Genomic DNA, 9,130 nt, shown 5'->3' with positions numbered 1-9,130 from the left:
TGGTGTCAGACATGCTCCTCTGATAAGCTCATACTAAGGTATGGTAAAGGACACGTGTATGCCTCGGTAGGTGTGCATAAGCCCCCCACACCTCTATATATAAGAGCCCTCAGACTTCGCCGGAGGTACGCGATCTATCATCTTTGGAGCCACTTCATCGTTTTCCTCTTGCCTGACTTGAGCGTCGGAGGGTCGTCGCCGGGAACCCCTTCCCGGCTCGACTTCCTTACATGTTCGCCGGAGATCCGTTCAGCTGGTCGGAGATAGAGGAGAGCGTCACGTCCCCAGCGTCCGTCGACTCAGCACTCGGATAGGATCAAATTGGCACCGTCTGTGACACGCACCTGCATCTGAGCGGAAGAGATGGACGAAACTGGATCGACCATGGAGCACGAACCACCTCCAGCCTTACCGGGCGGGGTGAAAGGTGCGCCAATGCAATGTATGTTGTATACTTTCCGTTCGGCTGTATACTTGAAATGTAGGAGTAAAAAATCGGAAAATTAGCGCAAGTATAGAGCATCGTCAGCCGAATCGGAAGGCCGTCGAGCTCCGACGTTAAATATCGAGAGTCGAACCGACGACTATAAACCCTCCGGCCGGAAGACCGTCGAGCTCCGACGTTAAATATCCAGAGTTGAACCGGCGACTATAAACCCTCCGGCCGGAAGACCGTCGAGCTCCGACGTTAAATATCCAGAGTCGAATCGGCGACTATAAACCCTCTGGCCGGAAGACCGTCGAGCTCCGACGTTAAATATCGAGAGTCGAACCGGCGACTATAAACCCTCCGGCCGGAAGACCGTCAAGCCCCGACGTTAAATATCGAGAGTCGAACCGGTGACTATAAACCCTCCGACCGGAAGACCGTCGAGCTCCGACGTTAAATATCGAGAGTTGAACCGGCGACTATAAACCCTCCGGCCGGAAGACCGTCGAGCCCCGACGTTAAATATCGAGAGTCGAACTGGCGACTATAAACCCTCCGGTCGGAAGACCGTAGAGCTCCGATGTTAAATATCGAGAGTCGAACCGGCGACTATAAACCCTCCGGCCGGAAGACCGTCGACCCCCGATGTTAAATATCGAGAGTCGAACCGGCGACTATAAACCCTCCGGCCAGAAGACCGTCGAGCTCCGACGTTAAATATTGAGAGTCGAACCGGCGACTATAAACCATCCGACCGGAAGACCGTCGAGCTCCGACGTTAAATATCGAGAGTCGAACCGGCGACTATAAACCCTCCGGCCGGAACGAAAGACGCTTGAAGATAAGCGGCAAGGGAAAGTAGTGACAAGTCGTATGCCACCTACGCCCGCTCGGGAGGCCTAGTTGGCCGAGTTGTGTCATAGGCCCCGACCAATCACCCACAAGCATGCAAAGTAAAAACGAAGTTGCATAAAGATAAATTTTTCATTGAAATTAGAGAAATCAAGGTCGAGCAGCCGAGTTACAAAAAAGGAAGTTTTTGGCCGAACAGCCGAATTACATAAAGACTTCTATTCCAGAAAATCATAAAGGTCCTTAGGGATGGTGCTAAGGAGCGCCGCATAGTCTTGGGCCGGGATGATGGCGGAGTCAGGGAGCTGACCCTTGGACTTCAGATAGTCCGTCGTGGCGGTGATGGCAAGCTCAAAGGCATTATACATCCGCTCGCACACTTTTTCTGAAAATTCAGTCGAGCGGATGTGCTTCAGCCTCAGGGCTGCGACTCGGCCTGGTTCCGCCTCTTGATATTCCTTGAAGGCAGCTTGGGAAGCTTCGAGAGACTCCTGCAAAGTCTTTAGTTCATCTTTATGTTTAATCTCCTCGGTCGAGCGGCTCGCCTTCTCGCCGTCCAGTTGCTCCATCAGCTCTTTGACTCGTTGCTCCAGGCCCCAAGCCTCGACATTTTTCTTCTCCAGATCGGCGATAGCCGTTTTCTTCCGATCGGTTGCCAGGCTTATTTTTCGGTCCAGTGATTTGACCTGTCGATCGAGTTGGGCCAGAGTATGGGCCTGGTCGGCCGTCTTCTTTTGCTCAGCCGCCAACAGATCTTGGGTCTTCTTGAGCTCTTTCTACAGCTCGACATATGAAGGACTCTGGGAGGGCGCGCCGCCCGAACTCCTTAGCCTCTTTAACTCTTCGTCCACCATGGCCAGACGATTAGAGACAGCGATCTCCTCTACCCATCTCTGACATAAATAAAATCATTAATAGCCGATCGGAGAAAGCGCATAGAAGACTCCAAAGAAAACATAGTTACCCCAGTGGCCTGCTGCATATGGCTGTTGGCCAGATTGCTGAGTGGAATCATTGCGACACGTGCTCGAGCATCGGCCCACATCTCGGCGAGGGGCCCCTTCATGGTGATCATGTGCTCAGGCGCGGTTGGCCGATCGGACTCGGGCATCAACTCTTCGGTGGGGAGATGCAGGGAGACCCTGATGGTACGGTGTCGACCGGGAGTCGTCTGGGCGGAAGCTGGGGAAGGATTGGAGGCCGGTGCAGAAAACTGGGATAAAATGGCCGAGCGTTGGACTCGGCGGGAAGAGGGCAGAAGGGCGCTTACAGGTATGGCCTCGAGGGGATCCGCGGACGCGTCCAGTTGGGATGGGGTCCGATCAGACGAGATTGCCTCAACCGCTGGGGCTTTGCCGCGAGAATCGGCGGTGGTCCGTTCGGACTGCTGGACCGCGGAAGTAGCTGATCGTGGGGGAGTTGCCGACCGGCGTCTTTTTTGCCTAAGCGGGCGCTCCTCCTCCTAAATAGAACCTTCCTCCCGGACGGAAGGCCCTTGGCTAGAAGTTGCGCCAACCGCTGGCTCCAGGAGAGAAGCCTGAGCGGCCGACTCCCCCGCATTCGTTTTGCTCTCTCCCTCGTGAGAGTCGACCGGGGTGATGCCCAGTTGCTCCATCTCCTTGGCACCGCCGCTTTCCTCTTCAAAATCCCGGCCATCACGGACTCCATGACAATGTCTGCTGCAAAGGAAAAAGGAGAAAATCAGTTAGCAATCAAGGCGAATGCACAAGTAAAATTCTTACCAAAGCTGCTCGGGAGGGGAGTCCGGATCGGACTCAGACCAAATATGTACATCACCCCTTCGGGTAAGAATTTGTTGATGTCGAACTTCAGACCGGCTAGCATGTTGGCAGCGTGAAGATAGTCCGATCCGGTCTTGAACCTCTTTAGCTCAGGGGAGGTTGGCGGTCCGACCTGCCACTAGGTTCGGAAGGAGGCCCGTTCAGGAAGACGAAGATAGAAGTAGTACTCTTTCCAATGTTTATTGGAAGAGGGTAGTTTATTAAAGAAGACTAAACCGGGCCGAGCCTGGAACATGTTGTTGGATCGTGAAACGTCGATAGAGGGGGGGTGAATATCGATTCGAAAAGACAGCGTTAAAAAGAGTTAAGCGCGGCGGAAATAAAAAAAACTTAGACAAATGAACACGGTGTTTTTTACTTCGTTCGGAGCCTGTGACGACTCCTACTCGAAGGCCCGTACTCCGTGAGTACTTTTGTTGGGCAATCACTAGCAGTTCGAAAATTATTACAATTTAAAGTACAGGAATGCTAATGAAAATAAAGCAAATACCGACAAGAATTAAAGAAAAGGAAAGGAGCATATTGTCGGATCTTTTGTTAGCGTCGCAGGAGCGCAGAGCAGTAGAGCAAGCAGTGGAAGACTTTCTTTTCGTTGTTGTTCTGAAGCTCCCCTCTGACCCTCCTTTTATATGAGGCTCGGGGCGCCCCGGATCCCTTCCGGGCGCCCTGGTGGGACGTGGCAGGTCCAACCAGCAAGCTCCACGTGGCGACGCGCGAGTTTGGATAAAACTTACGTTCGGGCGCCCTGATCCCTTCCGGGCGCCCGGACCTCCTATTTCCAGGAACTCCTTCTCCTGTAAAATAGAGTTAGTTCGAGGCAAATATATATCCTGTAAAACAGATTGTTAGCACAATTAAAGTTCAACAAAGTAATAGCAAAGAGTATGACTTAGATTCCGTCTTTCCGAGACCGGAATCTAGTCACGATCTCGACTTAGATATCCGAAATGGATCTAAGCCGGATCGACGCCTAATGTTCCCTTCCCGGGAACGCGTCCTCGCAGTCACTCCCCTCCAGTGACTTACCTCACTTACCTGCCAGACGTCCGGTCAGCCCGTCGACCCGTCTGGACTTCGTGCCAGCTATCCGGTCAGCCCGTCGACCTAGCTGGACTTCGTGCCTAAGCGTCCGGTCGGCCCGTCGACCTGCTTGGACTTCGTGCCAACTATCCGGTCAGCCCGTCGACCTAGCTGGGCTTCGTGCCAGACATCCGGTCAGCCTGTCGACCTGTCTGGGCTTCTCCTGCACACTTGATCAAACTGTCAGACAGCAACAAACTAACTTAACCTGATTTGTCATTCATCAAAACCTAGGTTAAATCGTTAGTGCTAACCGCACCAACAATCTCCCCCTTTTTGATAGAATGACAACCTGGTTAAGTTAGTGAAAACCCATGCAAGAAACAACATGCATTTATGTGGTTTTTAAGTTAGTTTGTATTTTCAGTTTGGTTTAGCTCACTTAACCACCTAACCCTCCCCCTTTGTCATTCATCAAAAGAACTAATGTTAAGTAATCATAGATACAGACCAAGTAAAAAAAATATCAAGTTAACGTAGGGGAGTTTAAAAGATAGTTTTACCTTTACTTAAAAAAAACTAAGTCTTGAAAAATAGCTGATTTATAATTTAGTAACTTTGAAAAATAGCTAATTTTTCAAGCATAGTTTAAAATTAAGGAAAGTGATTTTTAGAAGCTTAGTTTGTAAACTTAAAAAAAATCTAATTTCCATAATTTTCAGTAACAAAACAATTTTTTTAAAAAAAATTTATTTTTGTAAAATTTAACTTTCAAATTAAATCGTCAAAATTAAGTGAAATCAAAATTTTTTTTTTAAAAAAAATCAATTTTCAAAACTAAGTTAGATATAATTTTCAAAATCAATTTTTAACAAAAAGTAAAACCCAAAACAACTTAGTTTTATAAGAGTTAGTTTTCAAAAATAGGTTTAAGAAATTAACATAAAATGTTGAAAGTATTTGCTAAAAATATTCAAAGTAGAATTTTTTAAAACAAAGGAGTTTTCAAAATAATTTTGTAAAATTCTTTTTCAGAATCAAAATTCAAAAAATTTGCACATTTTTAACCAAGTTGAGTTTAAACTTTGATTTTCAAAAATAAGTTTAAAATTCAATTTGAAAAACTAAAGTAGTTTTATTTCTCTCCCTGAACCTGACATTAAATCAAATGTCTAACTAGTTTGTTACTGACTGACTTATCAGAAGATAGCAGCTTTCACTTGGTTAGTTAAGTTAAGTTCAACCTTAACTTGATTAATGTATATTTTGTATTTAACGCCCAGACTTATATCGATGCACTGAAATAAACATCTTAAGTCTTAGGCAAGTGGCCTATACATCTCACCCCTTTCTATGTTCGTCAAACACAAGCAAGGTAAGCTGAGGGTTTTGGTGAGATGCTCAAAACTAGTCCTATGGGTACATGTTTTCTAAGGATTTTGAACTAGTCTAAGGCTAAAAATATATTTAAAAACCTAAAAATAGGAAAGTTTTGAAAATGAAATATGTTTTAACCTATAATTTGAGAATAATCATTTTTGAAAATATTTTTGAAATTTGAAACTCCTAATCTATTAGGCACATTCCTAGTTTTCTACGCAAATTGCTAAATTCACTTTCAGGGAGTGGTTTAGTGAATATGTCAGCTAAGTTTGACTTGGACTCAACGTATTTGAGCTCAATGTCACCCTTAGTAACATGATCCCTGATAAAGTGGTGCCTGATTTCAATGTGTTTGGTTCTTGAATGATGCACTGGATTTTTTGTTAAATTTATTGAGCTAATATTGTCAATTAAAACTTTTACATTTGTGATTTTTAAGTTGAAATCTTTTAAGGTGTGCATCATCCATAATAATTGGGCTACACATTCTCCTATAGCTATGTATTCTGACTCAGTTGTAGATAGTGCAACACAATGTTGTTTTCTACTAAACCAGCTAACAAGTGATGGGCCTAGTAGTTGGCATCCACCACTTGTGCTTTTGCGGTCTAATTTGCATCCAGCATAATCTGAATCAGAATATCCTATTAATTCAAAGTCACTGGTCTTAGGATACCAAATTCCTACGTTTGTTGTTCCCTTAAGATATCTAAAAATCCTTTTGACTTGAGTCAAATGGGATTCTTTAGCACATGTTTGGTATCTAGCACACATACTAACTGCAAATAATATATCAGGTCGGCTTGCAGTTAAGTAAAGTAGACTACCTATTGCACTTCTATAATACTTTAGATCCATTTGGGTCATTGTCTAAGATTGTGTTTACTGCCATGGGTGTTTTTATTTCTTTTGTATTTTTCATTCCGAATTTTTAAGTAATTCTTTAGTGTATTTATGTTGATAAATGTAATTTCCTTTATTTGTTTGTTTAATTTGTAATCCTAGAAAATATGTCAATTTTCCTACTAAACTCATTTCAAATTCTTGTTCCATTAGGTTGATAAATTCTTCTAAAAAGTCTGAGTTAGTTGAACCAAATATTATATCATCTACATATATTTGTGCTATAAATATGTCGTTATTTAGTAATTTAACAAACAAGGTTGGGTCAATTTGACCTTGGTTGAATCCTTTGGATGTTAAGTAAGATGTTAGTCTTTCATACCATGCTCTGGGTGCTTGTTTAAGTCCATATAATGCTTTCTTTAACTTAAAGACATAATCAGGATGTTCTAAATTTTCAAATCCAGGAGACTGACCTACATAAACTTCTTCTTTTATCAGTCCATTAAGAAAAGCTGACTTAACATCCATTTGATATAGTTTGAATCCCTTATGGACTGTATAACTTAGTAACATTCTAATGGATTCTAATCTGGCTACTGGGGCATAGGTTTCATCGTAGTCAAGTCCTTCAACTTGACTCAACCCTTTGGCAACTAGCCTAGCCTTATTCCTAGTAATATCCCCAGTTTCACTTAATTTGTTTCTAAATACCCATTTTGTTTCTATTATTTTCTTATTTTTAGGTGGTGGTACTAGATCCCAAACTTCATTACGCTCAAATTGAGCTAGTTCCTCTTGCATAGCGATGATCCAATCTGGATCAAGTAGGGATTCAGCTACAGTTTTGGGTTCAATTTTTGAAATCAGGGAAATTTGACTTAGGTTCCTAAAAGATGATCTGGTTTGAACCCTTAGGTCTGAGTCACCAATTATTTGATCAGTTGGATGGTTAGGGTTGATTCTTATAGTTCTAGGGGGTTGATTTGCTTGAGTGTGTTCATCTTCTTCATGATCTAGGGATTGATTGGTTTCTTCAGAATTATTATTTTCAATAGGTTGAAGTTGAGTTTGTCCTTGTGTTTCTTCAAATTTTACATTTGTGGTTTCCTCGATTTTTAACGTAATTTTATTATATATTCTATAACCCCTACTGTTTAGAGAATATCGTACAAAAATTTCATTTTCTACTTTAGAGGTAAATTTTCCTAAGTGTTCTCTAGTATTTAAGATGTAGGCTGGACACCCAAATACTTTAAAATATTTTATGTTGGGTTGTTTGTTATAAAATATTTCAAAGAAAGTTTTATTATGTCTTTTATTTAATGTTGTTCTATTTTGTACATAGCAGGCTGTACTAACAGCTTCTGCCCAAAAATATTTAGGTAAGTTATATTCATTTAACATAGTTCTAGAGGCTTCTAGTAAAGTTTTATTTTTTCTTTCTACAATTCCATTTTGTTGGGGGGTTTTAGGACACGAAAATTCGTGATGGTAGCCATTCTCAAGACAGAACTTGTTAAAATTATGATTTTTAAATTCTTCCCCGTTGTCACTTCTAATTCTTTTAATTTTAATATCTTTTTTTTAAGTTAATTTTTAAAATAGTTTTTAAAGTTAATTTAATTTTAAAATGAATTTTTTTTAAAGTTAATTTTTAAAATAGTTTTTAAAGTTAATTTAATTTTAAAATAATTTTTAAAGTTAATTTAATTTTAAAATAATCTTTTAAAGTTAATTTTTAAAATAGTTTTTAAAGTTAATTTAATTTAAATTTTAATTAATCGTAGTTCATTTTAGTTATTTAATTCGAAGTTTAATTTAATTAATTTAATTTGAAATTTAATTTAATTCAAAATTTAATTTAATTAATTTAATTCGAAATTTAATTTAATTAATTTAATTCGAAATTTAATTTAATTAATTTAATTCAAAATTTAATTTTGATCCTTAGTCATCTCTCCCGATCTAAGTTTTCAATCAGGGAATCCTATAATTTTGTGAGATGATTTAGATTTTAATTATGGAGTTTGGTTTAACTTGTGTTAGATTCAGGTTTAGCTTTGGTTTCAACAAATAGGCATTCTTCGGATAAACTTCTAAGCTTGGTGAGTCACTTGTACGTCATTAGAAGTAACCAACCTTTCGAGATTTTTCGAATAGTATCCACGGAGCTTAGTACTAAATCTTGGTCTAACTAGTTAGGATCCATTTAAGGGTAGCTTCGGTCAGTTTCACTTGGCCAAATGCACCAGATCGAAACCATATCTTTCTAGACATGCGATGCCCAAGTTTCCCTAACGTACTATCATCCAAAAACTTCACCAGTACCATGATTCAAGTTAAACTTGGTCTCTTTTTAACTAATCCTAATTACCCTGTCGGGTTAGTTTGTTTAGGTTACCCTATCGGGTAAATTAGTTTTGGAGGTGCCAGCTATTCTGGAGCCTCCCCCTGAATTATTGACCTTTAATTTAAATTTTCGTTTTAGGTTTGTGTCGATTTCTTTTATAGTTATAATTAACTTTGTGATAATTTATATTTTGTTTAATATGTTTAAATTTTGATTTCTTTGATTTGTATTTTGGTTTTTGATTTGGTTTATTCGAGTTTATACAATATATTTTTTCTTTAGGTATGTAATATTGATTAATTCCTACTTGCGTGGTCAAACACGCTTTCGGAACCACTACAACAAAAATGACTTTTTGCAGCATGCAAATTCTCTTTTCACAGCGCGCATTGCGCGCTACACAATTAAAAGCTATTGAAAGTCATAAATTATCCGCGGCATGCTTTT

Source organism: Zingiber officinale, chromosome 5A (assembly GCF_018446385.1).
Source record: "Zingiber officinale cultivar Zhangliang chromosome 5A, Zo_v1.1, whole genome shotgun sequence".
Classification (NCBI taxonomy): Eukaryota; Viridiplantae; Streptophyta; class Magnoliopsida; order Zingiberales; family Zingiberaceae; genus Zingiber; species Zingiber officinale.
The sequence above is the reverse complement of the archived record's forward strand: the minus strand, read 5'-3'. Positions refer to the sequence as shown.